The sequence below is a fragment of the Tachyglossus aculeatus genome, chromosome 5 (assembly GCF_015852505.1).
Source record: "Tachyglossus aculeatus isolate mTacAcu1 chromosome 5, mTacAcu1.pri, whole genome shotgun sequence".
Taxonomy (NCBI): domain Eukaryota; kingdom Metazoa; phylum Chordata; class Mammalia; order Monotremata; family Tachyglossidae; genus Tachyglossus; species Tachyglossus aculeatus.
The window spans coordinates 67,135,025-67,150,642 of NC_052070.1; positions in this window are offsets into that span (position 1 = coordinate 67,135,025).

Here is a 15,618-nt window from a genome sequence, read left to right on the forward strand (position 1 = left end):
GCGGTCTAGAGGGCAAGACAGATATTAATATAAACAAATACATTACAAATATGTAAATGAGTGCTGCGGGGCTGGGAAAGGGGATAAATAAAGGGAGCAGTCAGGGCAACTCAGAAAGGCGTGGGAGAAGAGGAAAGGAGGACTTAGGAAAGGCCCCTTAGAGGAGGTGTGCCTTCAATAAGGCTTTGAACAGGGGGAGAACAATTGTCGTATAGTAATTGTAAAAAGTAGAATCACACCAACCAGTCCCTTCATTGTGGGTATCATGTTTGTCACCACTGACATCTGCCTGAAGCCAGCAGTGGGTCCTCTCTTCTAAACAGAGTCTCTGTCTTTCCCACCTTTCCTCTCACCTCCATTGTATGCACTCTCAGAAAAAAAAAGAAATTTGAGCTAGTCTCTTTAGGAGGGTTCTCAATTCTCTGCTTCTCAAACTTTTAAGATCCTGACCATGAGATAGAAGAGATGAAATTCCCCTGGAAACCGGGAAGTTCTTCTTTTGCCAACTAGAAACAGCATGGCCTAGTAGATAGAGCATGTGCCTGGGAGTTGAAAGGACCTGGGTTCCAGTCCCAGTTCTGCCACCTGTCTGCTGTGTGATTTGGGCAAGTCACTTCACTTCTCTGGGCCTCAATTACCTCTTCTATAAAATGGGCATAAAGACAGTGAGCCCTATGGGGGACAGGGACTGTGCCTGACCTGCTTAGTGTGCATCTACCCCCACGCTTAGAACAGTGCTTGACACACAGTAAGCGCTTAACAAATATCATAACTATTATTACTATGATTATCATGGCAGGAACCGTAAGCTAGTGCCAGCGTGGGCTGAGGAGAGTTGCCGGGTCCTGAGTCAGTGAATCAGGTTGAGCCAACTCCAAACCCAGCTGGGGCTGGCGTGGGTGCAGACATCCTCTGTCCTTGAAGTGTCCTGTTTTGAGGTTGTGTGGGGATGGGACATTGGGCACGACACAAACCGCACGTGAGCAGGTTTTTGTCCGGGTAGGGCTGTTCTCTGGTTGCTGGAGGTACAAGTCCCGGCAGCACAGTTTCGCACACCTCAAATAGGCAAAAAACCTTCCAAATGCAGGGCTCCACCCTTTCTCCCTGCTCCTCTGAGAAGTGAGGCTTGGGTCCTTTCCAGGCCCCAGCTGGATCCAGAAGCCGGGGTCCAAAATCAGGGAGGGGTTGCATCTGGCCACTCCCTGAAAATCCAGCCCAGAAAGGGTTCACCCAAGGCATGTACCCTTATGTGTTCAGAACTATGTCAATGCCCCGGGCACGTGGGCACTTCACACTCTTGGATCAGCACGAAGATGCTGGGATTTGGAGAGCACTCCAATGTCTCTGGGCTATTCCAAACAGCACAATCTCTCATCCACCCTCCCTGACAGGGAAGTTTTCTAACTTGCAGCTGCAGATCGCACCTGCCACCCCACCCCCATCCCTCCTTGCCAAACTCTGGTTGCAGTCCCCATCCCAGACCATGCTCATCACTCAGCAGCTCCTTTCACTTGAGCCTATCTTTCAAGAACAGAGGGAGGCAGAGCCGTGCCAGCTTCGGGAGTGTGGTACATGAGGGAAGAGAATGGGAGGGGCATTGTAGGTTCAGATGCGGCTACTGCTTTCCCTAGCGATGGCTCCTTCTATGGGTTTACCAAATCTTCAATCACTTTAAAACTCTGAGGAGTCACAGGGGTTCAGGTTGCAGTTTTGGCTGGGTCAGGGCAATCAATCAATTGATGTTAGTTATTCTCCCTCCTATTTAGACTCTGAATTTCATTTAGCATAGGGACTGTGTCCAACCAGATTATCTTGCATCTACCCCAGTGCTCAGGACAGTGCTTGTCACATGGTAAGTACTCAACAAATACCACATTTATTTATTATTATTATTATCATTAATAATAATAAATTCTACAATGTGCAGAGGATTGTATTAACTACTTGGGAGAGTTTAGGAAGAGGAAGGGGATATGGTCCCTGACCTCAAGGAGCTTATAGTGTAGTAAGGGAGACAGATGTTAAAATAAATTACAGATAGGTCAGTGATTCGGCCTACAGTTGCCTTGGGTCCCTTTTAATTTGAAAACCAGCTGGGCAAAGGATAGAGGGAAAGAAAGAAAAGAAGGAAAAAGAAAGGGAAGAAAAAACAGAAAGCAAAGAGAGACAAATAGAGAAAGAATGAAAAGAGAAGAGAACGAGAAAGAGAAAGTGAGAGAGAAAAGGAGAGAAAAAGAAAGAAAGAGAGAAAGGAAGAAAGAGAGCGAGAGAGAGAAAGGGAGAGAAAGGAAGCAGAGACAGAGGGGATGAGCTTAGCTATGTCATCTCGGGAGGGAGGACTTTAACTACAACTTACCTTCTTTAATATTTATGCTACATGCTTGAGAAATGGCTCTAAATATGATCTGAAGAGGTACAGGTCTTTCCCTCACCAATGGGAAACAATTAGATCTCATGGCAGCTTATTATGGATTTCTTTTGACCCACAGATTGTTTTAAAACCAAGAAATTAGCTCTGGCACACTGTACAGAAAAACACCCATGAGATGAGACTGAATGAGTTATGTAAGGTTTCATACATGCCACACATGATATATTAAATCTTTTCTGTTCTATTCAGGAATAGCAAACAGGATTGCTCTAACAGAAAAAAACATTGGCCTCAAGTCAATTCTTGTTGCAGGGAAATGTTTGCTAATTCTACTATATTGTACTCTCCCAAGCACTTAGTACAGTGCTCTACATACAGTAGGTGCTCAATAAATACGATTGATTGATTGATTTCTCCTCAAAGTGCTCCCTATTACACCATTCTCATCTGGCCATTTGTCCTGGAAAGAAAAGGAGGGGCAAATGTGTACAGAACAAGAAGCTCATATTCTTACTAGAGAGGGAGAAGAAGAAAACTCCTGGGTTTCTATTGCTCAGATACACACACACACACACACACACACACACACACAGAGTTTCATCAGTGGGCTTTGCTCTTTGCCATGGATTTATTAGAAACTCAAACAGCTGATCTGTAGCACACGCTTGGAAATTGGTTCAACTGAGGTGCCAGTTCTCCGCTGACAGCTAAATTGACCCCCCTGAGTGGTTCACTGGAGGTCTTTCAAGCACACCAGATATTTAAAACCACTAATATGATCATTACTGTTACACAGCTGCACCAGAAACCCAGCCCAGGAAAATGATCAGTTTGATGGATTTAACTTAGACTCTGTTGTTAGGGACACAACATATTCGCAGTTTTTAACTGGCATCACACTTTTAGGGTCTTGGGAAAAGAAGATTAAACCCAGTGGATGGAATGGAAAAACTACCTCCCTTATTGAGTAAGAAAATTGGGTCATGCACATATACATCCTATTTTAGATCTTTCTAGAATTTAAATCTGAATACATGCGATGTTACAGCCAGACAATACCAATCCAGCATCATCACCGAAAGCCCAAGTGCATTAATGTGACAGCAGAATTTGCTGCAACAAATATCAACTGGGAATCATCCTTTATAGCCACCTGGCAACTGACTCCTTATTTCAGCCAAACGGCTCTTCCAGAAACAGCAAATGCTCTTCCTTTCAAAAATCTATTTCATCTTCCAACATTCTGACCACTGGATATAATTTAATCTAGAAGAAGCCGTGTGGGAGCTGGGAAAATCTAGAATCTGTATTAGAAGCCATGGGGTGGACCTTGGGCATTACCAAATTATCAGCCCTCCCCCAACGCCCCCAGCAATATCTCCTCTGACCTTCTAATTTGACTTGGCATCAAACCTTTGAGAACAGGAAAAGCCATGAAACGTCAAAGAGATCCAACACCCTGAATCATTGAACAGTGAGTGACCTATACTGGAATATGGACAGCGAGGCCAAGTAGAAGGAACACAGGCAAATGGGAATTTAATCCAGGCTCTGCCATTTGTCTGATGGGTAATGCTGGCAAGTTACTTCATTTCTCTGTGCCTCAGTTTCCTCATCTGTATAAAGGGGATTCAATATCTGGTCTCCCTCCCACTTACACTGTGAGTCCTAGCAGGACAGAAACTGTGTTAGGCCTGATTATCTTGTATCTACCCAGTCCTTGGCATACAGTAAGGTCTTAAGTGAATACTGCAATTACAAAACCCCATTCCTGACTCGGACACTGATTTAGATCATAAGCTCCTTATGGGCAGGGATTGTGTCTACCAATTCTATCATACTGTACTATACTCTGAGAAACAGAGTGGCTTAGTGGCTAAAACTTGGGCCTGAAAGTCGTAAGGACCTGGGTTCTAATCCCAGCTTTGGCATATGCCTGCTGTGAGACTTTAGGCAAGTCACTTCACCTCTCCGTGCCTCATTTACCTCATCTGTAAAATGGGGATTAAGACTGTGAGCCCCATGTGGGACAGGAACTGTGTCCGACCTGATTAATTTGTATCTATCACAGTGTTTAGAACAGTGTATGGCAAGTAGTAAGCACTTTCCAGCACTTAAAACAGTGCTCCAGCGCTTTGAACAGTGCTTTGCACATAGTAAGCACTTAATAAATGCCACCATTATTATTATTATTATTAACAAAGTATAATTATTATTATTACTTTCCCAAGTGATTAGAACAGTGCTCTGAGCACAGTACACTTCACTTCTCTGGGCCTCAGTTAACTTGTCTGTAAAATGGGGATTGAAACTGTGGGCCTCACGTGGGACAGGGACTGAGTCCAACCCAATCTGCTTGTATCCTCTCCAGCCTCACACATAGTAAGCATTTAACAAATACCATAATTGTTATTAATAATAATAATTACCACTGACATTTGTTAGTGTGATTTTAGGCCTCACACCAACATGCTGTCTTACCTACCTAAAAAAATAAGATTATGGTTGGCCTCCACCTCTAGATTAAGGTTGTGTGCTCACCTTGCCAAAGTTTTGGGGTGTCTGGGCTCAGATACTCATGTCATATGGCAGCAGCAGCCTACTCAATGACCTCATCAAAATCTGAAGTTAGAACTAACTTATCCATGGGTGAATATACCCATTTGCTCCACTAGAATGTTGTGTCAAATTGACATGGCTCATCGGAGCACAGGCACTGGGCAGTGCAGCTGTAGATAACATTTGGAAGCATTTTGAAAGCTTTGGATGACACGTTAGATGAATTAGAAAGCACCTGCCTCTTCCAAAGGCTACACCTCATTATAAGACTGAGGCCCCATCCTGTCTGTCTGTGGGACTCAAGGTAGGGACAGTATACAACTTCAGCACAACTTCATTTGTCTTGAATAAAGACAAGTGATTAAAAGAAACAGCATCTACAATACTTCTGAATGTGAATATAACCCAGAGGTTCAGAAAAACCTGAACTGCTGCCTCCCAAATACCCATTTTTCTATTTTAAAACATTCTGGAAAATAGCTCAGAATACCCTGCCAAAATGGAAAAAAAAAGAAAAACATAAAGGATATTTTGAACCTCTACTCATCGTACAGATGACTTTATAGCATAATGGTGTAAAGATGTGAAGCTGACTGACCTCAAATGCCCCAAATCCTGGTCTGCTTAAAGGGGACTATCTCCTTTTCCAATCCGGTCTGGTGGGAATTGTATTAAGCATTCCATAACTCAGCCCCCATCCTCACTCCTTTGTAACCTTAAAAGTGGTGAATTTGCTCCCAATGACAATAAATAGCTCAGAGGCCTAACTTGCAGGACCAGAAGAAGAAACTGCAACCGTCCTAAGCAAATCAATACTTTTTTTGGAGTCTCAGAGACAGTTTTTTTTCCTCTAACTATTCTGTTCCTAAAGATATTCACCTGCTGTTGACCAACCATCTTTATGTTTTGCAGAACGCTTTTTCCTCTAACTATTCTGTTCCTAAAGATATTCACCTGCTGTTGACCAACCATCTTTATGTTTTGCAGAACGCTTCAGTGTCTACAGAGATGAAAATCTTGGCCTCATTTCAATAAGGCAGGAAATCAATTAAGGTTTCCTTTCTCTGCTTGGCCTCAAAAGGCTCTTGGTATGTGAGAAGGCCTATATAAAGAAAGTCTGTACAGATTACTAGAGATTTCATTCAGAGTTGTGTGTATGTGTGTGTGCGTGCATGTGTGTGTGTGTTTAAAGAGGAAGAAATAGCCCACAAAGGCATTATCTGTCCTATTTATACAACACACTTGTTTTTGCACTGCCTGCTTGAAAAAAATGGCACCCCATTTTGATTGATAGGAATGGCTCTAACTGAAGAGGAAGGCACATTTCAGTTCCTCAACGGCTTCCCCCTAAAACTCAACAGCTTTCCTTTTAATTGATCGAACTTAAATATCTCTTTCCCTGCACATGCCCAGACAGGGCCACATAACCTTCAAAAATGTGCTGACTGGTGCCGCTAGTAATTTATCATTTTGATAATGTCACCTACTTACGTATGAACTCATTTCCACCTCAAACTGCAGAACCTGGGGTGAAGGAACTTTTCTGCTTACACCCTCACCCACAACACCCCTTCTTCAAAGCAAACATACAAACACAGGCTATGAATTCCATATTTATGAGCCCCTGGGCTATATCTAAATTCAAAAATGTTGAAGATGCTATTTCTTTCTATTCATCGATGCTATATCATCGCCTGTCTTTATTCAAGGCAAACGAAGTAGTGGTTGAGTTGCATACCATACCTACCTTGAGTCCCACAGACAAGATTGACTCTCACCCTCATGGTGCTTTGTAATCCACCTGATGTTTCATCACCCTTCATCATCGGGGGGATGGACAAGAATTAGTCAATCACATTTATTGAGTGCTTATTGTGTGCAGAGCACTTTACTAAGCGCTTAGGAGAGAACAATATAACAATAAGAATTAGGTGGGTGGGGGGATGGAATAGACAATGCTTGTGGTACAGGCAAAGAACAAAATTTAGGCATCACATACACTGCCCGGGCCCACTACAGAATAGTAGACATCTAAAAACTTGTCTTTAATATAGGGGCCTAAATTAGCTCTGCTAACCTATAGGTCCTTTTTCAGTTTCCTAGGAAAAGGCAAGGTAATTACAGTGCTCAACAAGCAGTAAATGCTCAATAAATACCAATACCAATACCACTGATTGATTCACCAGAGAGGGAGTGAAAAAGCCCAAACCTGGGAGTCAGGTAACCCAGGTTCCAGTCCCGACTCTGACACTTGTCTACTTTTTGACGATGGGCAAATCACTTTACCCATCTGTGCCTCAGTTTGCTTATCTGTAAAATGGTAATAAAATAAGTTGTCTTCCCTCGTAGACTTTTAGGCCCATGTGGGACAGGGTCTGTATTGGGTATGATTTTCTTGCATGGTGCTTGACATATTCTAAGCACTTAATAAATATTATCATCACTGTTATTTTTAGTATTATTTTTACTGGGAGTATTATAGTTAACAACAATAATAATAATAATAATAATAATAATCACGATAATAATAATACTTGTGGTATTTGTTAAATGCTTACCATCTGGCAGATACTGAACTAAGTGCTGGGGGTGGGTACAAGCAAATTGGGTTGGACACAGTTGCTGTCCTACATGGGGCTCACAGTATCAATCCCCATTTTACAGATGAAATAATTGAGGCACAGGGAAGTGAAGTGATTTGCCCAAGCTCACACAGCAGGCAAGTGGTGGAGCCAGGATTAGAATTCATGACTCCCAGGCCTGTGTTCTATCAATCAATCAATCATATTTATTGAGCGCTTACTGTGTGCAGAGCACTGTACTAAGCGCTTGAGAAGTACAAGTTGGCAACATATAGAGACGGTCCCTACCCAACAGTGGGCTCACAGTCTAGAAGCGGGGGACAGAGAACAAAACAAAACATATTAACAGAATAAAATAAATAGAATAGATATGTACAAGTAAAATAAATAATGGTCTAGCCATTAGACCATGATGCTTCTCCAGTTGGAGTTGGAGTTATAACACCACGGTATCATGAGGTTAAGGTCACAGCCATACAGAGCTCAGTGTCCTGCAAAAGATGGTTCTCATCCCTAAGCAGACAGTTCACTCCACAAGCTGCCAAGAGAATCTGCTCATGTATCCCTAGCCAGATCTCCCTGTCTCCTCCGAGATCACCAGAGCATTTTCTTTGTTAGCAGCACTCACCAGATGATGCTGTCCTACCTTTCCAAACCTCCCTAAAGAAGCAGGTGATGGATTTGACCCCTGTTTGATGAACCAGATGGTCTACAGGCTGCGGGTCTTCCCCCCCCACCACCCGCAACAAATACACCACCACCCCATTTTGCGGTCATGGTCATACTCGCTCTCAAAAAGCATCCTATCATTCTCCTATTTTCACCACAACTGAGAAAAGCCTTTTTGCAAATGAACATACTTTTCACCAGCTTCGGCTGTGGAAGATAAAACAGGTTTACCAGTTAAAATTTTCAAATACGCCAGCTTTGATTTGGGTGTGAAAATCACACAAATTGCCTAGCTCTGGTTGTGAGCATATCCCAAATAATGAATCACTCCTTCCAGTACAATCACTTCACCAAACACACCTCAAATGGGTCCAGAGCTACCCTCTTTCAAGTAACTCCATTTTCCTGCCCCACAAGGAAGAGAAGCTCCACCCAAAATGGCTTGACAGTTCCTCGGACAGCAACCTAAATAAAGAAAGGTCATTTCAACAAGAAATAATAATAATAATGATGGCATTTATTAAGTGCTTATTATGTGCAAAGCACTGTTCTAAGCGCTGGGGAGGGTACAAGGTGATCACGTTGTCCCATGGGGGGCTCACAGTCTTAATCCCCACTTTACAGATGAGGTAACTGAGGCCCAGAGAAGTTAAGTGACTTGCCCAAAGTCACACAGCTGGCAATTGGCAGAGCTGGGATTTGAACCCATGATCTCTGACTCCCAAGCCCGGGCTCTTTCCACTGAGCCACGCTGCTTCCCTAAATAACTGTCAAACCGGACACTTCACACCCTAATGCAGCTTGACTTCAGAAAGGAGGTGAATTTCTGAAAGAAGACATTGCCACAGAGAAGATGAGAGCCAAGAAGGGTGGGACATGAGAGGAGAGAAGAGGAGGGAAGATGGGAGGGGATGGGAAGAGAGAGAAGGAGAAGCAAGAAGAGGAGATGGGAGGAAAGGAGATGGGATGAGAGGAGAAGAAATGAGAGGAGAAGGGAGGAGAGGGGAGGTAATGATAGTAGAGGAGTAGGAAGGAGAGGAGTCAGGAGAAGGGGGGGAGATGGGGGGAAAAAGGGGATCGAAGGAGAAGGGAGGAGAGGCAAGAAATATTGTGATGGAAAATGAGGGGAGAAGACAAGAGGAGATGAGGCAAGCAGAGACAAGACAGGAGGAAAGGGAAGGAGAGGAAAGAGGAGAAGGAAAAGAGAAAACAGAAGAAGTGAAAAAAGGAGATATGACAGGAAAAGATGTGAGGAGAAAGGAGAGGAGAAGAGAGAAAGAGAAAAGAGGAAAGGAGATGGGAGGAGAGGCGAAGGAAGGAGACAGTTGAAAAGAAAAGAGGAGAGGGGATGGAAAGAGAGGAGAAGGGATAGGAGGTAAAAAATGGGGCGGGAGGAAGGAGAAGGGGAAGGGAAGGGAATGGAAAAGAAGAAAGGGTCAGGAAAATAGAGGACAGGAGAGGATTTGAGAATATTGGAGAGGAGAGGGGAAGGGAAGGGAGAGAAAAATAGAAGATGGTAGGGGAGGGGAATGGAAAGGAAGAAAGGAGAATGACCTAGTGGAAAATCCATGGGATTGGCTTTGACCCAGTTCTGCCACTGTGCTGCTGAGTGAGCTTGGGTAAATCACTTAACTTCTCTGGGCATCAGCTTTTTCATCTGAACAATGGCGTAAAATACCTGTTCTTCCTCCCTCTTACAATATGAGAGCCATATGGGACAAAGACAGTGTCCAATAAAAAGCAGCATGGTTCACCAGCAAGAACCCGGGCCTGGGAGACAGAGGATGTGTGTTCTAATTCTGGCTCCACCACCTGTCAGCTGTGTGACTTTAGGCAAGTCATTTCACTTCTCTGTGCCTCAGTTACCTTATCTGTAAAATGGGGATGAAGACTGTGAGCCCCACGTGGGACAACTTGATCACCTTGTAACCCCCCAGTGCTTAGAACAGGCTTGGCATAGAGTAAGCATTTCCCAAATATTATTATTATTATTATTATTATTATTATTATCCTATCTCTTAGCACAAGGCCTTGACACACAGAAGTGCCAGAAAACCATGGACAGACAGGGAGAGCCTCAAGTCATTCTGCCTTCTCAGAGCATCATAAACTCATACAGAAGAGTTCAGAAAGGCCTATCCATGCTCCCCAATCTTAGAATTTCCCCTGTATATTCAGGCTCCCACTCTCTGGAATTACTGTGTACCTAAAATTATTTGGAAGCTTCTCCCTTACAAAGCCACTGCATTTTTAGTCAGCGATGTGCTGCTTGGAGATTTTTCCTTTTTGTAGAAGAGTCAAAACTGTCAGGAGGAGTCTAACTCTTTTGTTTTTGATTCTCAGTAATAATAATAATAATGATGATGGCATTTATTAAGTATTTACTATGTGCAAAGCACTGTTCTAAGCCCTGAACCCAAGGTGGGGTGGAGGGATATGGATAAAAAAGAAGACTAAAGCAGAGGAAAAAAAGTCATATTCCAACTGCTTTATTGCTCGAGTGTGAAAAATACTTTAAATTGTGTACATTTCAATGATTATTTTTAGGCTCACTAAGGTGTGTCCACTATGCTCAGTGAGAAAAAGAACATAATGGTTAATGTCATGTATCTTCACTGTGCCTCAGTTTCTTCATTTGTAAAATGAGGATTAAAATACATAGCCTTCCTCTTAGACCATGAACACAAAGTGGGACAGGGTCTTTGTCTGACTTGTTTTTCTTGTATGTACCTCCAGTGCTGAATTCAGTCCTTAACACATTCTAAACACTTAACAAATACCACAATTATTTTAATTAAACTCAAACAGGCCTGTGTCTGTGGTCGATGACCTTATCTCTATGAGGATAAATGGTCCTTTAAGGGGGAAACACCTCACCTCTCTTCACAGATCTCTTCTTCAGGCCTCCTCCCAGCTTTTCCATATAAAGCTTCCAATTCACAATAGAGATGCTTTTTAAGCATTCTGGCTCTGGACACTTTCCGTGTGGAAAGCGTTCTAAAGGAATGAGATCTAAGTGTACTTTGGAAAGCATTAGGTCTTCAAGAATATTATCAGTAATTATCAGCCAATCAATGGTATTTACTGGGTGCTTATGTTATACAGAACACTGTTCTCAGCTATTGGAAGAATACAATGCAATTGATGGACACAAGCCACACCCTCAAGTGTAGCTAGATTTTCTAAGGAAGAAAAAGATCATTTTTCAATATCAATTTCAGCCAGAGTTTTGGCTTTCACATTGGCTTTCCTAAACTGTCTTCTAGTTTTCTTAAGCTGATAAATTTTGGGAACTTCTATACAAGATGAGCTAATATGGAAAACCTCAGTCTGGTAATTGGGTCAGGGTTAATTGTGGTATTTAACTGTGGTATTTGTTAAACACTTACTATTACCACTAGCAGTACCAAGAGCTGGAGTAGATACAAGATGATCAGTTCAGACACAGTCCCTGTCCCACAAGGGGCTTACAGTATTGACAAGTAGCCTGCAGATCAATTTATTGGATTAGAGCACTGACAAATACAGGGATCTTGTCTAAGATTGTGAGCTTCCTCTGAGACAGAACCATGGCTAATTCCCACCTGCGTATTCTCTTCCAGGACTTTGTGTAGTGCTTGGGCACACAGTAAGAGTTTCATACATATTGCTGATTGATTGATGATTCCTTGTGGGTAGGGAACATGTCTACTAAATCTGTTACATTTCATCTGCCCAAGCACTTAGTACAGCGCTCTGCACATAGTAAGAACTCAATAAATATGATTAATCATTATTAATAATGATGATGGTATTTCTTAAGCACTTACTATGTGCAAAGCACGGTTCTAAGCACTGGGGAGGTTACAAAGTAATCAGGTTGTCCCACGGGGGGCTCACAGTTTTAATCCCCATTTTACAGATGAGGTAACTGAGGCACAGAGAAGTTAAGTGACTTGCCCAAAGTCACACAGCTGATGGCGGACCCGGGATTTGAACCCATGACCTCTGACCCAAAAGCCGTGCTCTTTCCACTGAGCCACGCTGCTTGAAAACATAACTCTTCCAAGAAGCCTTCCCTGACTAGGCCCTCATTTCCTCTTCTCCGACTTCCTTCTCTGTTATCCTTGCACTAGAAATTCTACTTTTTATTCACCCTCCCTCAGCCCCACAACACTTATATACAATCTGTAATTTATTTATCTTAATGTCTGTCTCCTCTTCTAGATTGTAAGCTTGAAGTGGATAGGGACTGTGTCTACCAACTCTGTTATACTCTCCCAAGTGTTTAGCACAGTGCTCTGCACACAGTGAGTGGTCAATAAATATGTTTGATTGACTGGTTGATGATTAGAAGATAATTTAAGAAGGCCAAGAAAGCAGAGTGGCAGAAGAAAAAGAATGGGGTCTTGGAGAGGAATGGAATCCATGTGAGTTCATGGGTTTGAAAGTTTTTTCTGGAATTTATTTTGACCTAAATCCCATCCAGGAAACACGCGGTGTCTCCTTTGGATAGATGTGACCCTTAGTATGCTTGCAGCTGTGACATGGTAGATCTAATATATAGATACTATTTCTGGCCTCAATAATTATAATATTTGGAAGAGCAATCTTAGTGTTCACAAATTTCACAGTCTCATTTTCATAAAATGCATACTGTTTTCCATGGAGCAGATAGCGGGACTCTGGGCCCCAGTGGCTGAGGGGGAAGAGACTGGTTTTGAGGGGAATTTTACTAGAGAGGCATTTCTTTTGGCATCTGTTTGTTTTATGGTATTTGTTTAGCACTTACTATGTACAAATGCATTAGGTTGCACACAGTCCCTGTCCTGCATGGGGCTCACTGTCTAAATAGGAGCGAGAACAAGTATTCAATTCTCATTTTACAGTTGAGGGAGCTGAGGCACAGAGAAGTTAAGTGACCTTTCCAAGGTCACACAGCAAGCAATTGGGAGAGCTGGGATTAGAAATCAGGTTTTCTGCAACCAGTCCTGTGCTCTTTCCACTAGGTCATGCAGCTCCTCGTTCTGCCCAGGGCATATCTCATATGCATCAGTAATGCGGGTGGGCAGGCCTCCATGCAGAAAGGATAGATGCTTCTGAAGCTGGATACCTCTAGCCTGTCTCCCCTGAGCTTTTACCCATCTGCTGACATCAGCCTCACTGCCTGACAGACTGCCCTTTCTAGTCTTGTGTTCAGCTTCTCTGCCCCGACTATGGATTTCTCTTCTTTGTGTTCAGTCCCACTGGCTTGGCTCTGGACCATTTTCGTTCTTGACTCTTTTTGTCTTTCCTTTTTCTCCTGCGGCTGTTGTTGGGAAGGAATAAATAGTGAGGAATGTGGCTACGGCTCCAGATACAGAGGGCCAAACAAATAGCTGCGTTCTCAGATGTGAAAACAGTAAAGAAAATATATTTCAAGCTGTGGGCATGAAACATGTTTACTGACTGTTATATGGTTATACTGTACTCTCCTAAGCGCTCAGTACAGTGCTCTGCACTCAAGTGCTCAATATATACTATTGATTGATTGCTCTATTTGCTTGTCTCCTTTCTTGTTAGATCATAAAGTTCTTGAGGGCAGAGATTGTGTCATTTACTTCTAAAGGGTTTAGTACAGTGCTCTGTAGCTTAAAAAATACAACTGATTGATTAAATAAGGGAAGGAAAATCATAAACCTTGGGTGGGCTACCAGCCAAGATGGCAGTACATGATATCTGATTCCCATGATCCAAAAATCCATAACCCTTGGGGCAAACATAGTAGCTCCTACCCTTATTGTGAGTTGAAACCAAAGTGTGTTGACAATCTGCATTATTTCCCAGTCACCTTCGTTTTTGCATGGAAATGGAGCAGGATGCTTTTCATTACCAAGATACATCCATGTTTCTGATTTTTTCTTTTGGAAACCAGGTTCTTTTTGGCCTGTGTAATCATTCAATCATCTGGGCAAAATTTTTGGACTCAGCTGCAAGAGTTACGATAGTTATATTTAATTGGAGTATTTGTTAAGCACTTACTATGTACCAAGCCCTATGCTAAGTATTTCCTGGGACAGATACAAGATTACTAGATCAGATACAGGCCCTGTTCCACATTGGCTCACAGTCTAATGGGGAGGACAAATGAGTATTTTTATCATTTTACAAAAGAAACTGAGGCACAGAAGTTAAGTGGCTTCCCGAAGATCAAACAGCAGGCAAGTAGTCAAGTGGGATTAGAACTCAGGTCCTCTAACTCCCAGGCCTGTGATCTTTTCAGTAGGCCACAAGAGAGCTAAAAACTAAATACCAGACATGGATCCTTGTCTTCAAAGAGCTTACAAATGGATGGGGAAACAAGATAAACAAACATACAAACTTACAAATAATCATGAAACACAAGTGACTAAAACACATAAACACATAAAAGATGCATAAGAACAGAAAAGACAGGAACACATAAACATGTGATTTTCAGCTATATACATGTGTCTGACAAGATAACTGGCCTCACTGGAGTCGCAATAGAGAGGGAGCTTTTTTCCCCGAAATCATTTCAGCCAAATTTTCCCAAATCCAGAATACTTCATTCATTTGTAAAATAAATCATATTTATTGAGTACTAACTGTGTGCAGAGCACTGCACTAAGTGCTAGGGAGAGTACAATACAACAATAAACAGTCACAGTCCCTGCCCACAGCAGACTTACAGTCTAGAGTGCCAACTTGTACTTCCCAAGAGCTTAGTACAGTGCTCTGCACACAGTAAGTGCTCAATAAATACGATTGATTGATTGATAGAGTGGGAGTACTTTTTGAGAGTAAGTAGACTCCATATCTGTGTTCACCCCATTGATGAAGATATCATTTAGTTTATCATAAAAACATTTTATTAAGGAGTTAAGGCAACTTCCAACATATCCAATTTACTCCATGGATGGAGTTTAGAAACTGGGAGAGTAAATTAATAGTATTTACTGAGCCCCTACTCGGGGTACATAACTGAACTAAGTACCGGGGAGTGGCAAAATCATGATCCATGCCCTGAAGCAATTTACAGTCTAACAGGGGAGACATGCCAACACAAAATTACTTGCAGGTAAGAGGAAAAACAAGGATATGACTGGATACAGTAAGAAAATGAACTGATGGGTAAGGGAACAATTAAGTACATAAAAAGTAGAGAATGCAAATCACTATGAACAAAAATGCTACTGGCAGATTTGAGTACCACCTGAATATTAAAGTAGAGGTTGGGGTGATTTGAATGGAGAGGAGAACATTAATCTGTGGATGTTTCTTGGGAAGCAGCGTTGCCTAGTGGAAAGAGCAAGAGTCAGGGGACCTGAGGTCTAATTCTGTCTCCACGACTTGTCTGCTGTGTGAGCTTGAGCAAGTCACTTAACTTCTCTGGGCCTCAGTTACCTCATCTGCAAAATGGGGATTAAGACAGTGAGCCCCATCAGTGACATGGAC